This window comes from Medicago truncatula, chromosome 2, assembly GCF_003473485.1.
Source record: "Medicago truncatula cultivar Jemalong A17 chromosome 2, MtrunA17r5.0-ANR, whole genome shotgun sequence".
Lineage (NCBI taxonomy): Eukaryota > Viridiplantae > Streptophyta > Magnoliopsida > Fabales > Fabaceae > Medicago > Medicago truncatula.
In genome coordinates this window covers 30,413,352-30,434,249 of record NC_053043.1, presented here as the reverse complement: position 1 = coordinate 30,434,249, position 20,898 = coordinate 30,413,352, and the positions used below count along the sequence as shown (strand labels likewise).

General features: G+C 33.9%; 1 long non-coding RNA gene and 1 other non-coding gene across 2 annotated transcripts; both read right to left on the bottom strand.

Annotated features, from left to right (window-relative positions):
* Positions 1–13,057: 13,057 nt before the first annotated feature.
* Positions 13,058–13,810, bottom strand: LOC11417736 (uncharacterized). The gene is made up of 2 exons (XR_003009647.2): positions 13,672–13,810; positions 13,058–13,534 (listed from the first exon to the last, which is right to left on the bottom strand). It is a non-coding gene; the product is annotated as an uncharacterized lncRNA (long non-coding RNA).
* Positions 13,811–18,690: 4,880 nt separating this feature from the next.
* LOC112419595 (small nucleolar RNA R71) lies at positions 18,691–18,794 on the bottom strand. The gene has a single exon (XR_003009720.1). It is a non-coding gene; the product is annotated as a small nucleolar RNA R71 (small nucleolar RNA).
* Positions 18,795–20,898: the final 2,104 nt, after the last annotated feature.

Genomic DNA, 20,898 nt, shown 5'->3' with positions numbered 1-20,898 from the left:
TCCGGTTTTCGCCCCTATAAAATTTTCGGTTTGATTTGCACTCTTGTAAAAATTTTATTTTCCGGAAAACACCCCTAATAGGCCATTTTTAGAATTTTTTTTTAAGAAATTTTGGTTTTTGAATGGCCTATTAAGGGTTTTTCTGGAAAATAAATTTTTTACGAAGGTGCAAATCAAACTGAAAATTTTATAGGGGCGAAAACCGAAAATGACATATATTACAAGGGTTAAAAACACTATTAACCCTTCTTTTTTTACTATTATTTTTTCCATCTACATGTTTCGCTTTATTTCTTTCCCAAATACTTTGTTCGGATTATAAAATTACAACGATAGTTAATTTAATCTATTTTAACATAAATAAAAAAATTTAAGATATTTACTATTTTTAAAACACCATTTAAGGAAGAAAAAAATCATTTATTTGTAATTTAAATGTCAATGATGATTAAATTTTATTTTATTTTGTGTTGTTTTATACTTTATAATTTATAGGCTTAAATATGCATTTCATCCCTGCAATTATAAGCAATTTGATTTTTCATCCCTGAGCTTACTAATCCTTCCATTTTGCCATTGTAAAAATTAATCATTTAGAATTTAGTCCTAATCACTTTTTTTATGAGGTGGAGAGTCATTAGTTCTTGATGACTTCATACCCACGTGAAAGGACAATAATACCCCTTTCTTCTTCCTCACCCTCCAAACAACCACCGTTTCATAACCATCACCGCCACCAAACTACTCCCAATCCATGTGTAGAAGAGAAAGAAGAAATGGTAAAAGAAAGAAGAAGGGAACGAAAAGAAGAAGAAAGCAGAGAGACGGAGCTTCCCATCGTCGTTGTCGCAGCCGTCAGAAGCCAACTATCTGCCGTCAAACCCAACTATCACCACCATCACCTTCAACCTCTCTCACGATTTCTGCCTCTACCGTGACCACTCTCTCGTCTCTCATACGAACCACCACCACCACGATATCCACCTGACATCCACTTGCCCTCATGATCGTCGTCTACATCTTCGTCCTCCTAGCACAGATCTGAATCAGCTTCTTTTCACGTTGTTCGATTATTTTTTTGGTTTGGAGTTGAGGAGATATGTTAATCTTTAAGGTTGTTGGGTTTGATAATTCATCAAGAGTGTTTCATAGAGATTGGTTCTCGAAGATTCAACAGGAAAAATATAGAACGAGAGATCCCAACCTGGGTTTTGGTCTTTTGGAGAGAAATGAAGAAAGGGGTAAAATGGTAATTTCACACATGTCTGATCTCATTAAGGGCATAAAGGTCGATTCAAGTGTAATTTTCTGACTCATCCTCATCTTAACCCAGTTATCGTGTGCCACATCGCTAATCACTATCCACGTTAGCAAAAAAATGTAATTAGGACGAATTTTCAAATGATTAATTTTTACATGGACAAAATGGGAGGATTAGTAAGCTCAGGGATGAAAAATTAAATGGCCTATAATTGCAGGGATGAAATGCATATTTAAGCCTAATTTATAATGGGGTTTAAAACTAGATGTTAATGAAATTATGAATAATATAGAAAAATATGAATTTGAATTTTTATTATATTAAAGTGGACACACAATACATTTTTCTTCAGAGTGTGTTTGATTTTATTTTTTTGATAAATTAAAGAAATAAAAAAAAACATATTAAGGAAGGCAAGTATAGATTTTAACATAGGAGGGGATGGGGAATATAATTCAAGCTTCTTTCACGGGTGGGGAGTGAAATATTTTCTAATATGTTTTACATAAGAGGAGAGGGAAGTGTATGTTTTAATATAAAAGGGAAAGAGAGTGTAATTCAAACATCTTTCAAGCGAGAGGAATGTAATTTGCTCTTATAAAATTACAGCGATAGTTTAGTTTTCGAAATTCGAAGGCTGCCTATATTTAACTCGAAATAAAAAATCTTTCTTAATTCAATAATTTCATAATTTTGCCCTAAAACTTCTCTCTCATACCAAAAATCTGAAACTTAGTTGTTGGGTGAATCTTATAGGTTTTTGATCAAAATTGTCATATTTCAAGCCTTTTCAAACTTCAAACACAATGAAAGGTCTCACTCCCTCAATTTATCACTATTGGTTTCATGTTTTTTTTCTTCTGGTTTACTGAACTTGTTCCGATTTTAGAACTCGAACCAGGTTGTGCTATGTTCAGATTTTATAATACGAAGTGTATCTGTTTGTACTGTATTTATATGTAATTTGCTTGTTTCAGATATAGACCACATATACCGCCATAGAAACAACAAACATTCAATGATTATTTTTGCTAGGCGAGAGCGATAGTAGAGGAATGTAGCGGAAGGAAGAGTGTGTAGGGGCATAGGAGGCGCCTTCGTGCTGATGGCTCTGAACCATCTCAGGTGGACGATGTTGAACCAAAGTGGGTTTTAGAACAATATCCCTAAGGTTTTTATGATAATAATGTATGAAAGAACAATTTAGTAATTTAATGTGTGTTCAAGTGTGCATGACCATAGAATTAAATTCTAACTTTAAGGTAAATTTATAGGTTTTGAAACACCAAGCTCTGAACGCAAAGGAACTCATTTGATACTAAAGAAAATCTCTGAAGACTTAGACCATGATCTAAAGGAAGGTCAACAAAAATTAAAAGCTATGATCAGAATTTGCATGAAGTCGAGCAACATTTGAAGGAAACTGATTCTGATAAAAGCTTACTCGGATGAAGTCAACATTTGATGGGCACGTCTGATGAGACTTGGTCTTACTCTTGTATTTTAGTCATTTTTATGCCTTGTTGAGAAAGATAGAGAATCTTATTCATGAATTACATGCTAGAATGAGTTGAAAGTTGTTAGAAGTGTTAAGAGGTTATATGGCTATGAAATGGCAAATTTTGCACAATTTGGATAAGACTTTGGAAGCTTGAGCTACTGGAAATTTCGTACCACGATGGAACGTTGGACCTGTATCATGCCACGATGGGAATTTGTTTTGCCTGCATGTAGATTAATGAATTCATCGTGCCATGAAGGACTCATAATGTGGTACGATAGGGTTATTACAGAAATTTTGTCTATAAAAGCCAGATGCAAATTCAGAAAGAAGGTTCGATTTTTAGGAGACTTCAGAGCATAGGAGGCAGTTGGAGACCTAGAAACACGTCGTGCACCTCACACCAACTCATAGTTGGTTCTGATTTATGTATGTATCATTATTCCTTTGTTAGTGATTGTCTTAGTTATGAGAAGTTAAGCCATTTGTTGATTAAGCCATGAGATGAATCTATTGTAAGTTGTAATAATGTAATTTGTTATGAACTCTCTTTGACATGAATGGAATCCTAGTATTATTCAGGTTTATTTGTGTTCAATGTTTTTTATATGATTATGTGTGACTACCAGCCTTAGCTTCTTAATTATATGAGTTGATTTTAGAATTTAATTGACTACTAGTAATATCTGTTAAATCTAACCTAATAAATTTGTTTGACTTAACATATTACGCTAGAGATAGAAATTGTTGAGTTATGACAAAGGAATTAACGAACTAGTGATACTTCCAAAGGTTATGAATCGACTTAAGTGATTAGAGGATTATAATTTAGGAAAGAATTTTGACTCAAGAGATTAATCAAAACTATTATGTTAATTCGTCGTAAAACTAGCTGAACATTGAGAGAGAAGAGGTGCAAATTAATTTACAATGAGCAGTAGAGGATTTGAAGGCTTGATCACTTGTTAAACCTAATTACCAGACCAACTTTAATCGCACTTTTTCTTACTTTTATGCAAACAAAACATCTGCCTTGGGAAACCCCAATTTAATAGATCATTCACATTAAAGAAATTGCTAAGTAGAAATTAATAACAGTCATCGTGAATACGAATTTAATTTTATTACTTCGATAGTTTTGGTACACTTGCCAAATATCTATCAAGATTTTGGCACCGTTACCAGGAATTGTTGAATCATTTCAACAAGTCAATTTCGTTATAGTTTAGGATTTCTGCAATTTAATTTTTGTTGAAAATAAGAAAATTTAAAAGAAAAAATATTGTCAATTCAGTTGTTCATCTTGTTTTTGTATTGTGCAATGCTACTAAGGTATTGTATTGTTATTTATGCGAGGTATAGTGCAACCTGAATACTTGTTGCATGATTCAGAAATCGAAAAGACTGCAAGAGCCAATTAGAAATATGTTTGGTTAGATCGTTCAGCTGAACCAAGTTTGAAAACATGCTACACGGTACCTAAACTAGTTGAACCAATAGGCGGAGCTTGGGGCCTCAAGGCAATACACTAAAGCACATGGTGCATGCCTAAAGGCGATAAACGCCTCAAAGTACAAGGCACATGCGCCATGCGCTGATGTAACAACCTGATTTTCGCTAGATTTATTTTATTATGTGTGTTTATGTGTGTCTGTTTATGCTTGTATGCGTATATTTTTCTTTGGGTGCATTTTTATCCGTGATTAGTAGAGTTTTTCTTTGGGTATTTTTATCAGAGATTATTTTCACTATGTTACTAGTAAGAGTGGGGTAAATTATTAAGAGTCGATAAGTATTCATTAGTTTGTTTAACTGTAAGTGAGTAGAAACTTTGTGAATTAGTTAGTGAGAACTTTAGGCCCATTAAGACATTTGAGGGTTGAGCCCATTTGTGTAGAGCCTATATAAACTCTAATCTTTAGAGAAATTAGGTCACAGACTCATTTACACATTTCACAAATATTTGAGGGAGGTAGATAGAGAAAGAACAAGAACAAGGGTTAGAGAGAAGAAGCTTGGGAGAAGAAGAAAAAGGGTAGAGATTCAAGAGGGTGGAGCAAAAGTGAAGCCTAAACTAAAGATTGTGCTCAATTGAGGTAAGGGGGATATTATTCATTCATAACGTAAGCTAGAATCTCTTTTTCTACTTAATTTCATAGGTACAAATTTTGTGAATTGAGATTTTTGTGAATTTAAGTGATGAATTTCGTGTTCCTACTTTGACACTATTTTTGGGTATGTGAAATTGATGCTAAACATGTTGTTGTTGTTGGTTTTACATACTTGAATTGTAGTTATACGAAACTTTGTTGTCTTTTGCTCAAGTTGGTATAAATTAGAGTTGCTGTTGATTGTGATGAATTCATGTTTAAATGAAGTTGTTGTTGAAATGGATATGTTGTTCCTGCTGATTTGTATCATGGGTGTTCCATTTTGTGAAATTGTTGTTTGAATTGGTGAAGTTTGTGTTAAGTTGTTGATGAGGAGGACCAAAATGAACTTTTGATATATGAGGTTTTTGACTGAGTTTTTGGTCTTGTTGGGTGAGTTAGATCTAGTAGATTTTTTTTTTCATGTTGTGGTTGTGTTAGTCGAGTCATTTGGGAGAAAAATGGATTTTCGTGTGCAAAGTCGATGTTTAAGCGCTTTTGCAAATAAGTGATTATGTGAGGTTCTGGAAAATTATTTTGGGATAGTTGAAACTTGAATTTCTCTGTAGAATATGATAGAGCTAAGTGTTAGGAGCGTGTAGGCGAAAACGGGTTAACGGTTTGAATTTTACGCGCGAAATGGTGAAACGACAAAAATCAGAAATTTTGTGTTGTCTGACAAGCACGACCGTTCATGCTGTCAGAATTTCGGTTTTTGCGTTTTTGAGCCTTTTTCACCCATTTCTGTTTTGAATTGGCCTTTGGTGTAAACATGAAAGTTTTAGATAATTTTGTTAGCTTTCCAATGGATTTGGTTTGATTTGAAAGGTGGGGTTTAGTATGGGAAAGGGAAGTTGTTTCCCCACCATGGGAAAGTTTTTTTGTACCATTAAATTAAAGAGGAGTACTGATTTTATCATAGACTGCCTACACCATATTTTTTTCTTTCTCTTTTACGCTATTTTTTTTTTTTTTGTTTATTAAGATCTGAAATTTTAGACCCAGTTATTGAATTGCAACATGATAACAAATTCACTCACGTTACCTGGACTACATCACGTTCATGAAGATACTTCAAGCCATTTAAAATATGTCTTGTGTATGCAAAAACTTGAGAATCATTTAGGTGATAGCTTTGATAAAGCCAATGACCCTTTTGTCACAAGTTCAAAGAATATAATAGAAATGCAATTGCTCTTTAGCAGAGATAGAGAAAAATGGTATAATAAGATTAACAAATGAAACAAGTAGATTAATGGTTCATGCTTTTTATCCTCTACCATTTTAGATGAAGAACAAAACAACCAGTAAAGTTTTATCTTTTTCTTCATCTTTTGCTCTTGCTCTTTAAAGGCTTTACAATGAACCAAGTTCCAAGGGTTTAGTCATTGTGTTGAGTCATCCAAGTTTTATCTTTTTCTTACTTTCTTGTGCGTATACACTTGGTGAATCAATTTGATGATAATTATTTTGGTAATAGTAATGAGGCGAGAATTGTATATGTATAAATGATTGGGTGATTCCGTTGATAATGATGATTCCTTTGCCTATACCTTGAAATGATGAATTGTATTTGTTGAGTTGATTAGGCTAAATGTGGATTAAGGTGAGTAATCCTTTCATTGATTTATGTTGATAAATGATGAGCTTATATCGATTACTTGAATAGAGATTGAATATACTTGTTATGCTATGTTAGAGGTTTGATAACATGTTTGATGTGAACTAGGATATATATATATATGTCTGTGTGTGTGTGATGGTAGTATTCTAGGAATGTTGAGTATGCATATGTGTTATGTATGAATCATTGAATGCTTATGTTTGATTATATCTTGATTATGATGATGTGAAGCTAACCCTCAGTGGCCGTTCGGTTGGCCGTCTGCCTATTTGTATGAATGGGTAGACAGCGTGCAAGATTGATCTTTTATCTTTGCTTGGTGAGTTGTTGGAGGCTAGCTTGGAGCTACCTCGTTTATCTGCTTTGAAGTCTTTAGTTTACGGCTCTGATTTAAGATGTTGGTCTTTCTTTTATTTTGGTATTGACTATGTTGTTGATATTTTACTCATATGTTGAGATTGTAGATTTATTTCATGATGTATTTACGATGCTTATGACATGGTTATTGGAGATGTATGCTATTTATCCACTGTGACGTTTTTGAGAAAATTTTAGTTTGCATGTTTTGAGAACTATTGAAGACGTGACGTCTATTTCTTGAATATTTGTATTATTCGCGTGTTTTATCGCTTTAATAGAAGTAGGGCGTTACACATGATCTTAGGAATTAGGCGCCCCGTGACTTGCGAAAAAATTCACTTTGCGCCCCTGGAAACTTTAGCCAAAGTTAGGTAGAAACTTTCCTTATAAATGTCATCCTTCCTCATTCACAATGTCTCTTTCAGAACTGAAGCAGTTCAAGAGGAAGACGATTCTAGGAAGCCAAGGAGGAGTTATATCTTCTACTATCTTTTCTAGGCTATGCTTTTATCTTTTAGTATTTTTGTCTTAGTTATCATGTGTAACTAGATATCTTAGGTTAGGGTTCTAAGATTTTTTGGTAGATAGACGAAATGGCAAAGCCATTATAAACTCACACACACAAGCGGAGGTACCGGGGTTCGAACCCCGGTCATGGCATCCAGCCTAACAATTTCGACATTTTGCTAGTTGAGCTAGGACTTCTAGATGAACCTCTGTTTATTTTTGTTGGATAATTATTTATTTAATGTCGTTTTATTTTAGTTTATTTTCTGTTTGCTACTAGGTTTTATTAGGATTAATTTATTCTGGCGAAGTGGAACCCTAAATTAAGTATTTAGTTTGTGACAGAGCTCAATATTTTATTACTATCTGGATGCTTATATCTTGATATTTATATCCTTATACTAATAAATACCTGTCTGGGAAGTAATTGATTACTAAACTAAACGAAAGATACCAAAAGTGAGTTGACCCTAGTAGTAAGTACTTAGTTGGAGATGGATGAGAAGGTGCTGATTGACCTTACTCTAAAGGGTAAGACAAGAGAGGAAATGGGATTGGAACCATTCATCTGTATTGAGATCAGGTCAAGCATCATGGGTATTCCTGTCTTCATCTCACAAGATGTAATTGCTTATGTACTCAGGAGAGCATCAGAAGGTAGCTTCAAAGATGGTCTGGGTAACAGCTGGAAGAGTCCTTGGAATGAGATGGTTAACAAGTCAATGTTCAATAGCACAAAGAAAGGTGCATACTGTGATTTGAGCATGTAGAAGAAACTGCTCCTGAAGATCCAGAATGAGAATCTTTTACCAAAAGGTGGTGGTAGTTATCAACCTTCTTTGGAGCACAGAGTGTTTCTTCATTACTTCACGAAGGAGAAAGAAAATGTGTCCAAGTACGTCTTCAAGCACATGATCAAAGAACTCAGGGAAAGCCAAGATAACAGGAGAATCTGGATTCCCTATGGAAGACTTATATCATAGATCCTTCACCAAGGAGGGATTCTAAAGGTACTCAAGGAGGTCAACAACTTCACTGATGATCAGCTTGGTACTGAAACAGGCAAAATTATCAATGGAAGCACTCTCAGGAAGATGAGTCTGATCACAAAGGAAGCTTATACAAAGCTTAGCACAAATTTGAAGGAATCAAATGCAAAATCCAACCTGATGGAAAACTTTCCTCCAATCTGCAATCAAGATCCTCTTGATGTAAGGATGAACTTCATTAAGGTTCACTATGAGGAAACTAGTTAGAAGATTAGGCTTTGTGACATTCCAGACACCATGTATGGTGGTGCTCTGCCAGTAGCCAAGAGCAGAAAGACAAAGAGGAAAGCACTCACAAAAGCTGAGTATCTGGATGATACTTCTGAACAGCCTCAAAGAAAGCTAAGAAAGCCAAGAAGGAGAAAGCTGCTTCTCAAGAGAATGTAGTTGGTTTTGCAGTACCAACCATCCAAGAAGAGGTTGAAGATCTTGAGCCAGCTAAGATCTTGAACAAGAGAACTAGAAGTGGTAAATAAGTTGCAACCTCACAATCCATACCTGATCAACCTTCAATTCCAAATAAGAAGAGAAAACTTGCTGTGAGGAAATTGAAGGAGTCAAGTTATGTAGAAGAAGAAGATCACATTGTAGCTGCTACTGATCTAGTTGCAAGAGAGTTGGAGAAGAAGAAGGCTGAAGATGCTGCTGCACTTTAGAAGGTCCTGGAGTTAGCAAAGGAAATTGAAGTCTCTGTCTCTAGCATTGCATGAGAAGATGTTGATGCAGATGCTCAGGAAGTTATTAAGGCAGCTGAAGTTTTACAAGAGTTTGTGGCAACTAAAGCTGGAAGTCTGTTGGTGGCAACTGCTGAAGGAGTTCAGGAGGAGAATGTTGGTTGTTCAGAAGCTTCAAGAGGTAATCCTGATTCTCTACACTCTGCTAAAATCATAGAAATAGAATCTAGTTCTACCTCAACCTCACTTTAAACATCTTTATCAACCTCCTCAACTTCCTTAGACTATGATAATGTCCCTCTAGGAAGACTCTACACAACCATAAACAAAGACCTTTCACCATCCACCAAACGCCAGAAAAACCCTGCTATTAATATTCACTATGAGCCTGTGTGTCCTTTTATTCTAAACAGCATAGGTGAAATGTCTGAGATGAGAAACAAAGTTTGTGAGAGACTACCTGCTAACCATCCTTTTCAACCACCTATAATTAAGCCTATTAACTTTGTTCCTGCTGATGCATAAGTCATAGGTGAACAAGTAGGTCATGAGTCTACAAACTACAATGTATCACCATCTCATCCCAACTCATCTACCCATACATCAAAACCTTCAGTTTTGGGGAATCTGGTCAATCACTCCTTAAGTGAATTACCAGGTTGTGAGCTAAATCTAGAGAAAGTCTCTAAAGTAGCTTCTAGTGAAGTTACTTTAGAAAGCCCCCAACAACAAGCACCTAACGTACAAATGGCCTCAATCACCTGTCCAGACGACTCTGTTCCTGAACACTATGTTTCTGAACACGTTGTTCTTGAACAACCTGTTCCTGAACAAGTTTTAGAGATCAATACTCATACTGCAACCTCCACAAATGACCAACCTTCATCTTCTAGCCAAGCTATTCAAGCTTGTGCTCTTGCCAGATCCACAAATGTACCTTCTTCACCCACCATGTTCCTAGATTCTTCTATATTAGCAGATGTGTGTGAGAATATATTTCAGGAGCTGAATAAGCTAGTTCAAGTAAGGAACAATCTGGTGCATGAGGATAATTATGTGAAGCAGTGGAGAAGATTGAAAGAGAGAGTGGATGTTGTCTTGACTAAACTTCAAGGATCATGTCTTGATGCTCAAGACACTGCTCAGAACAATCTTCAAGACTGGCTAAGTGGGGTTGTCAACAAATTATAAGAAGTTGAAGTTCGAAGAAGAACTCTAGTGAGGACACCTTTGTGCATAAGAGCTAGAGTTGTTGCTGACTTTATTTATCCCTTCTGGTGTTCATCCCAAGGAGCTAGATTTAACTTGGTTGAACAAGATAAACTTCAAGTAAGCTTCTACTGAACTGGAATTAGTACAGAGGAACACTCTACTAGAAAGAGAGAACAAGCAGTTGAAGAAAGAACTTCTGGATCAGAAACTTTTACTGCTTGAATATAAGTTCTCTACAGAAGAAAAACTGGAAGAACCAAGGGTTAGAGAGGAGAACTTGATAAGAAGCAATGAAGACTTCAAGAAATAAATGAAGCAACAAGCAGAAGAGACAAACAAGATGATGAAACAGATGATGGAAATATTCCAGAAACAAGCCCAACCTTAGTTGCACACCCTAAGTTTGTTTTTTTGTTGTTGTTTGTTTCTGCTTCTGGACTTATGTTTATATGCTTCTGCATTATTGCTTCTGATCAATGTTTATTGGCTTATGAACAAGTTTATGTGTTACTAATCTTATGTTTTACTTCTAAACTATATGTTTACTTATTAGTTTTATAGAATATCTCACTACGTTTTTCTCGTCTCTTTCTTTTTATCTTTAGTTTTTATATTTTTTATTGATGATAAAAGGGGGAGTAGATGTATAATATTTATATGCTCTGAGCCTCATTAATTTAATTCTAATCAAGTTAAACTAATAGGACCTTCTTCTTATCTCTTAGTCTATTTATGTGAGATTATTCTGAGTGATATTTCGTTTTTAATGATGAATTTAATTAACATGGATAGAACTAAGGGGGAGCTTACAAACCTCACCTTAAAGTACTATTGGACTTTGGGGGAGCTTACAAACCTTATACCCTTAAATCAACTTGTTAATTAGATTAACAACAATTGCACATTTTAAATACTAATGTTTGTCATCATCATAAAGGGGGAGATTGTTGGAACAAAATGTGTTTAACATTATCCTTTGAATGTTTTGATGATGACAAGGTATTAAAAATTGTCAATTGGATATGCTAATATTTGTTCAAGTGTACAAAACCATAGACAAAAATTTGATATCTTTATTAGGTTCAGAAGAACAAAAGAGAGCAATAGAATCAACAAAAAGGAAGCTAGAAGCATCTGAAGAGAAGTGCTCCTGAAGTGATGACGTCATCAGAAGAAAGTTCATCAGAAGCTAAAGATCACCAGAAGCTGAAGTTCATCAAGAGATGCAAGACTTAAAGCTTCAAAAGGTTGTTCAATGGATTTAATCACGCCTAGCATTGCAGAAGACCAGAAGAGTGAAGCAACGACTATTTTGAAAGGTTTTGAGAGCATTGGATGCTTGTTCTTTGAAGAGCGTTGACATAGTACAATTGTACGAAGTGTACAACCACTATCTCCACTACTCAGTTTGTGTCTCTGCTACAAGACAAGAATAACAGCTCTGCCTGCAATAATGTTCCTTCATACTTGGAATGGATTTGAAATTGATCCTTCATAGGACAATAACCATATCAGGAAAAAGATCATTGGTGATTGATCAAAGCTTCAAGCGACTCTATTTTGATGTGCTGGCAAATCACGTCTCTTTCACACCTCTATATAAAGGAGTGAAGACTTATAGAATGCAAGACTTGACAACAATTTGAACGCGCCAAAACTCTGCTGAAATTGTTCTGTATCAAAAGTTCACTTAAAATTTCTTATCAAAGTTCATATCTTAGAAATTCTAGAGTCTTAAGAGTCTGTATCTGATTTGTATTGTGAACACCACTGATTGTATATCAAGTGTTCAACCTCAAACAATTTTCTGTGTAATTCTGTTTGAATAGAAGTCTCTTGCAGTTGTGCTTGAGCATATAAGTCTCTTGATTGTGTTCAGGAGCATAGGAAATCTCTTGCAGTTGTGCTTGAGTAATTTGAAGTCTCTTGCTAAGTTTAGAAGTGAGCAGTTGTAATCAGATATTACATTTTTAGTGAACTCTCCTTAGAAGTGCAAGGGGGACATGACTACTTCCGGTTTGTGGAAGGAACCTGTATAATTGCTTTGTGTCTTTCTTCTTTAATTTCTCTCTCTCTCTCTCTCTCTCTCTCTCTCTCTCTCTCTCTGTGTGTGTGTGTCTCTCTCTGTTTCAGCTTAGGAGAAAACGAAGAAAAACTTAACACAATTCAACCCCCCCTTCTTGTGTTTTTCTCACCTTCATAGTGTACATCAAACACATGATAAGATTAAATAATACCATCATCTTTTTAATCATCTGTTAACCAAATATGGGATATGATAAATGTTTATCTTGTTACTATCATATCCTACCATTATCCAATTCTTTATCATATCATGTCACTATCCTATCATACGTACCAAACGGTTAGGATTTTGTTTTAGGATTCCATCAGAAATCACATTTTTAAGTTCATACAAAATTATCTTGAAAACAACATTACTCTTTATTGTTAAGTCAAAATATATTTTGAATGATTTTTTACGGACGTGTTTCAAAAACATTATATAAAAATTACTCCACAAAAGTTTAGAAAATGTTAACATGACATACATCAAATATGAAATTTTCAGTAACTCAAGATAAAAATAAGATAATCTGAATCTAAAAATCATATTTAAAATAATTATTTGTGAACTAAAAATGTTTGCTTGATAACTTTGTAGGAACTAAAGAGTGTAATTTTTTATTGGAATGGTAAACAAAAATTGCAAATTGTGTTGGAATAAAAACATATTTAACCATTAATTGAATGAACATAGGCTACAAACACTTGCATAATTTAATATGCTTATAATCATATTACATATCATTTATTGAAGTGACTAACTATAATCATCAGAGACATTGTATTTTTCCTAACTTCTAAAATCAAGATAGACAACAACATTTTGGCAAAGAACCTAAAATGATTTTTTGTTTTTGCTGAATAAAAAAATATGAATAGTACAAGCTTATTCTAAATCTTAGCGCTAGACAAATGATATATTAGAGTTATAAGATAAGATTATGATGATATGCAAATAAATTTTACAATAATAAACATAAAGATCTCCTAAAAAAAACATAAATATATTTTTTGACTTAATCACTGGGATCCACACAGGAACAACCATTTGAAAAACACTTCATAACTCCATCGTGGTCACATAGAAAACTTGGACAATCAGAGTCAGAACTGCAAGGACCAAAACGTTCTGTGACATAAACAAGAATAAATCTAATGTTAGTTAAAGATGTGAAAGATTGTTTTTTTCTTTTTGGTGAATAAGATGTGAAAGATTGAGTATTAGTCAAATATGAAAATTTGAAAATAAGTGTAAAAATGACATACCGAAGTAGGTTACAAGAAATAATGAAAGGAAGAGGATAATAGCACAATTAAACAGGATATTTTTAGACATATTTTCTTGTTTTGTATGTAAGAAACAAAAAATGTTAATCAATTTATACTGTAAAATTTTCATGCTCTATGTACTAGAATTGAATAGTTTATTAGCACTTATGAAGTTGCAAGAAACCTTTTTTTAAAACCAATTGAATAGTTTATTAGCACTTATAATGTAAACTGACTCTTAACTATATTGATGGATTGTATTTGTCTCTTCACCTTTTCATTAATTTAAAAAAATTAATAGCATTTTGAACACTTTTCTTATCCAAAAAAAAAAAAAAAAAGTTGTAAAGATTAAGTATAGATAAAGATATTTTTTTTTTGGTAAGGAGTATAGATAAAGATATGCAAATAATATTCTTTTAAAGCATTCTATTTTTTTTAAAAAAAATTCCTTTTAAAGAATCCTTAGGACTCATACCAACAGGCAACAATTAAGATCGATGCTTGAAAAAGTATAATGAATAAAAGGAGTGAACAATTGGAAATCAAAACCTTCCAAAACGCAATCCACAAACAAATTAAATATTTTATTTCTTAAAAAATCCACACCTAAATAGATTTTATCTTAGTTAGATTTTGAGTAGGTATTATAATATTTATTTTTCCTTATTTTACAATTTTCATTGATTTACAAAATATGACACTTTTTTTTTTGAACAACAAAACATGCCCTTATCCACCCGCTCAATCACTTTTCTAGTTTAATATTATGTTCAAGGCTTAATCTATAGTAGGAGGTTGAGTCTCCTTTTACCTTCCATTCCGCGAGCATCACTACATATATTTTTTTTTTTTTTTTAAATAGTCTAGTGGCTAGAGGACACACATTTTAAATATGGATAAGTGGGGTGTTCAGGATTCGAACCACGACCCTACATATAATATGCAATATCCTTACCAACTAAGTTGATCCCAAGGGGATAATAGCATCACTACCTTCTATTAATAAAATTTTGGCTTAAATATTGGTCCTTGCGCTTTCATCATATTTTAACATCGATCTCTATACTCTTTTTTTAGGCATTTAATATACAATTATTCAATTAATCACATGCAATAGTAAAAAGTAAAGAGGATAGGGAAGAGAGATAACACCGATATTTTTATAGTAGTTCACTCTTTCTCGTCCTTGCTAGAGCTACGTCTACTCTTCTTGATGAAGTACACCTTCACCAAGGTCATCCACTAAGTAACAAATGTTGATTCCAATGTGTTTACAAGAGTTCCTTGAAATTAAACCTAATTCTTCAACCCCTATGCAAACACTCCCCCAAACTCCAATTAACCCTTGAATTTGGTGCTTCTTGAATCTTCAAATCCTTGATTACCCGTGCACCCCTTCGAACTCTTCACTCAAGCCTTCGATGCTACGTCTGGTAAACGAATCCCCTTCGACTTCAAGAACGGTTAGAAAGACCCCTAGGTCCTTTGGATGTGGAATGAGATTATTCACTTCACTTTAAAGCCTTGATTAAGCCCAATCAATCTTCTTGAGAAAACCAACTTACAATCCCTACTAGCACCATAGAGAACCAATGTGACTCAAAAAACAAAGTGATTCAAAGAAAAAGTGTTTAATCTTGAATAATGTATGCACAATGAGTTTTTGAGACCTAGAGAGAATAGTTGCAAATGATTCAATGATTTGGGTGTTATGAGGAAGTGTGTATATACAGAAAAGGGTGGCAAGTGCAAAATTTCAGCCAAAAACAACAGAGTGAATCGATTCACTTAATGTGTGAATCAATTCAGACAGCAAAATGACAAGCCAGGTGAACAGTGAAGATTGATACGCATTAGACACATTTTGAATCGATTAAAATATCCCCAGATGAAGATTGATATGATTCAAACTCTTATGAATCGATTCATTCAAAGTCAGAGAGTTTTATGATACGATTCGCTGAAATTTGAATCGATTCAGGTAAGGAAGAAGTGAAAAATTGATGTTGTCAACATTTGAATCGATTCAAAGATTTTGTGAATCGATTCAAGAAAACTATGAATCGATTCATTGTGATACTATTTAGGAAAACTGTGAATAGATTCGCTGCGATACTACTCAGGAAAACTGTGGATAAATTCCCTGTGATACTATTCAGGAAAATATGACTCGATTTAAAAAGAGTGATATAAGGAAAATGGACAAAAGGAATGCATGATATGAATCAACGAATCATGACTCGAATCAAGCAATTCACGGAAGGATTATCCATATACGGCAACACACAAAATATCAAAGAATCACATGACACAATGAGACATGGTTTGCTAGATGCCTTAACAAGTTTCTAAGCTAAAGCTAACCAACATAAAAGAACCTCATCAAATAAACCTAGCTATTTAGACATCATCAAAACACAAACCTATGACTAAAGCAATATCATCTTCACTGATGACAATTTAAGCCTTTAATATGTTTAAGGTCTAATGCAATCTACTTAGCATAAATTAATTACATAAAAGCGTAATAAATTAATTGTGCAAAGGATTCAGTAATCTATTATATATCTATATAAAGGTGATATTTAATATTGTATATGGTCCACATTTGCATGATTATGAACAATCGTATTAATTTCTTTTAAAAAAACTCAACATGAGAATCGTAGAAAAAAAAAAGATCTTGAGGTCAAAATAGTAAAGAAGCTGATGAGTTATTAATTAGTGTTTTTAATTGGTTATTTGAGTTTATTTTAGGCTAAATTACATTTTTGGTCCTCTAACTATTTAATTGGTATCAGATTAGTCCTCTAACTAAAAATTGATTTATTTTGGTCCTCTAAGTTTCTCACCGTTACTACATTTAGTCATTTCTGTTAGTTTTATTCAAATAAACATTAGGATTTGTGTTATGTGGGTCCTCTAACTTTATTTATTAGTATCATTTTGGTCCTATTCCTTTTTAAAGTATTATGATTAAATTGTGACTGATATTATTGGTAACTGTTTTGGTTCATATGTATGTGTGAAACAGAAGGTCGGGTACCCACATAATACAAACCCTAACGTTTATTTGAATAAAACTAACAGAAAGAACTAAATGTAGTAACGGTGAGAAACTTAGAGGACCGAAATAAATCAATTTTTAGTTAGAGGACCAATCTGATACCAACTAAATAGTTAGAGGACCAAAAAGGTAATTAAGCCTTTATTTTATTTAGATTTTATGTGTTTTTATTTACTTTCTAGAACTATTTTACTTCAATTGCAAGTTATTTAATTTCAGGAACAAGTATATGAAAGATTGAGTCTTGGAGAAAAAGAAAGGAGATTTGGAGCTGATTGAGGCCAAAACTATGAAGATCTTGTGCAAAAATATAAGGCACGACCGTGCCTAGAAATGGCTTGGTCGTGCCTCCAATGTTTGAAGGAAGGCCAACAACCAGAGAGGTTGGCACGACCCGTGCCTCCAGTGACACGGACGTGCGCAACTGGCAGCTTTCCTTTTTACTGCTTTTGCTTCCTGATCCAGATGCCTTTTTAGTGTAACTCTGACCTAAAAGTCCATGGTTTCTTGTGGAACATTCTATTGATGTATTTCTTTGGGGCTTAAGTTAGTTTTAGACTATAAATAGAGCATCTAGCAAACATATATTTTCATCTTTTGTTCTTGGAATTTATAAGTGACAATTGTTTCTTTGAATAAAATTTCTCTCTATTTTCTTGTTAATTACTTTTATGTTGTTCTTCTTCTTCTCTATGTCTACAATGAACATGAGTGAGTAGACTTCTTTGTCTTGGGATTGTTGGATGAGTCTAATGACGTAATCCCTATCAAACCAAGCCTAGAACCTTAATCTTATGTAAATCTATTTTCTAATATATTTCACTGTTTTTCTAATGGAATAACAAGTATTAATCGAAGGACCGAAAGGTGAAGTTTAATAGTTGTTATTTCATCATCACAAATATCAAGCGAAGGATCGAAAGATGAAGTTTGATATTGGAACAAGTGAAATTAGACAAGGATTGCGAAACATGAGAATTGTCTAGCAAACCTTGAGACAATAAAGTTTCGTTCTTAAAGTGTTTCAATAGCAATCAACCATTAGAATAGGTGTGGTTGCTATTGAAATACATTCATTGAGACCGAAAGGAGATATGAAAAGCCAAAGAGAAACTTGTCTTTAGAAAATAGGTTCAACGTAGGATTCTAGGTTGAGAGTTTGGTTTGTGAAGGATTTGTCACCAAGATGAACCAATAATCCCAAGGCATTTTTATTATTATTAATTTTCAACCGTTAAAAATCCCAATTTTCAACCTTTGAAATTTTCATCTAATCATTGTTAAAATTGAATCAAATTCATAACTCCCTTTCGAAACGATACTCTTTATTACGACATCGGTAAACCGTGCACTTGCGGATTTACTACATCAAATTTTTGGCACCGTTGCCGGGGGGTTAAGTAATTTGATTAACTTTTTAATAGCGGTTAGACTGGTTTCTTTTTCTTTCTCTTTTTCTTTCTTTTTACCTTTAACTTCTTGGGTTCTTATTCTTTTATGCGTAGAAGCAAAAGTCTTGGTGAGTTCGTTCCCGAGATCGAAAGATTCTTGCAAAAGAGAAAGAGAGAATCACAAATAATAACGCTATGGCTGAGGAATGCACTCTTAAGGAGTATGCAACCCCTTCTACGGAAGACCCACATGCTATTATTGTGTACCCAATGGTTGAGAGTAACAATTTTGAAATTAAGCATGCACTTCTTAACTTGGTGCAGCAAAATCAATTTTCCGGATCACCCACTGAGGATCGGAATCTTCATATTTCAACTTTCTTAAGACTCAGTGGAACTTTGAAAGAAAACCAAGAAGCCGTAAGGCTGCACCTCATTCCTTTTTCTTTAAGGGATAGAGCTAATGCATGGTTTCCTTCATTACAAGTTATTACTTCATGGGACCAAATGAGGCAAGCATTCCTTGCCTGATTCTTTCCCCCTTCTAAAACTGCTCAATTGAGGGATCAAATCACATGATTCACTAAGAGATGGGGAATCTCTTTATGATGCATGGGAGAGTTTCAAAGAAATCCTTAGGCTTAACCCCATCATGGTTTAGAGAAGTGACTTACTGTCCACACTTTTTATAATGGTCTTTCATATACCACAAAAATGAGTGTTGATGCAGCTGCAAGTGGAGCTTTAATGAACAAGAATTACACAGCAGCATATGTTTTGATCGAGGACATGGCACAAAACCACTACCAGTGGACAAGTGAAAGAGCCATCACTGATGTTGCTCCTTCATCCTCTGAAAAAGAGGCAAGTATGTACGAAGTCTCTCCCCTTGATTATCTATCTTCTAAGCTGGACGCACTATCCCCAAAATTTGACAAAATGAATATTAGTGTTGTCACACCTGCTCCTGTTTCACCTCCTTGTGAAGTCTATGGTATATTTGATCATATTGGCGTTGAATGCCAACTAGGTAGTGCTGTTGAAAGTGTTGAGCAAATGAATTATGCTTAATACAACCAAGGGGTGAGGCAAAACCAAAACTTTTATAAAACTCCTCAAAATCCCTATGACAACAAACAACACCACCCGGTTATTCAAATAACCGAAGAGTCCCTCAAAAATCCATCTTGGACCTTTTAATGGAAAATTATGTTATGAATCAATCCAAGCAAATTCAAGAGCTTAAAACTCAAACTGGATTTTTGAATGACTCTCTTGTCAACTCACATCTAAAGTAGACTCCATTGTTACTCATAATAAAATGTTGGAGACTCAAATCTCTCAAGTGGCCCAGCAAGTGGTTGCTTCCTCTCAAACCCCCGGAATCTTTCCAGGTCAAACTGAAGTCAACCCCAAAGCCCATATAAATGCTATTACTCTTAGGGGTGGTAAACAATTAGAGGAGCTCGTTGTGAAAACCACAACAATTGAGAGTGAGATAGAGAGTGATGAGCCTCATAGTGAGAAAGCCATGGTTTCTTGTGCAACAATTTAATGATTTAATTCTTGGGGCTCAAGTCAATGTTAGACTATAAATAGAGCAGTCATCTAGTTTGTAAAACCATCTTTAACGCCCTATTTAATTATTTGATTATTTTAATGAGTTTAGAATACACTTATATGATTTGTGTGATTTATATGATTTATTTTGATGAGTGATATTTTGTTATGTTATATGTTGGTATTTATTAGTATAATATATATTCTATTTGGTTTAGAAATATATATGTTATAGAGATATATTTGTTATTTGTTATAGAAATATTTTATATTATATATATATTAGAATAGAATATTGAGTTTAGGGGTTGTTATGAGATTTTAGAGAGTTTTGGGGGAGAAAGAGAAATAAGATAAAATAGAAAAGAAAAGTTATAAATAGGAGAGACCTACTTTAGAAAAACATAATGTACGATCAATTTTGGAGAAAAGGGAGAAAAAATCAAGAGAAGGAGAGAGACCTAGGAAGCTGCGAATTTTATATTCCAAGGTAAGGGTGGGACTAACATTCAATAATCTTGAGTCTATGATTCTGAAAATTGTATTTAACATGTTGTAGGTATAGTTTTTTGAGAATTTGAGAATTAGGGTTAAGAGTGATGATTGTGATGATTTTGAATGAAAGTGAAGTTGAATAATATAAGTTGCTTTTTCTGATTTTTCTTTTCATCTCTGCCCCGAATTTGAAATGAAATCTGGTATTGATAGGTCAATAGTTGGTCTTAGGTGTAAACACGAAAGTTGTAGGTATGGATGTTAGCTTTCTAATGCCGTTGGTCTGATGTCAAAACGATTTATAGAACTTAAGTTATGGTCAAATTACTGCACGTAGGTCACAGTGAATTTTTATGAATTTCAACACAACTTTGTCCGAATTTGAAATGAAAACTGGTATTGATTGGTACAGAATTGGTCTTAGGTGTAAACACGAAAGTTGTAGGTATGAATGTTAGCTTTCTAATGCCGTTGGTTTGACTTCAAAATGATTTATAGAACTTGAGTTATAGTTAAATTACTGCACGTAGGTCACAGTGAATAATTGAATATGATTGATGAATTAGTATATGAATGTATATGTTTATGAGTATCATGTTGTTTATGATTGATGAATTAGTATATGTATGTATATGTTGTGAATACGATATTTTCCATGATTGATGAAGTATTATATGTATATATGATGTTTTAAGATGTTGGTTATTA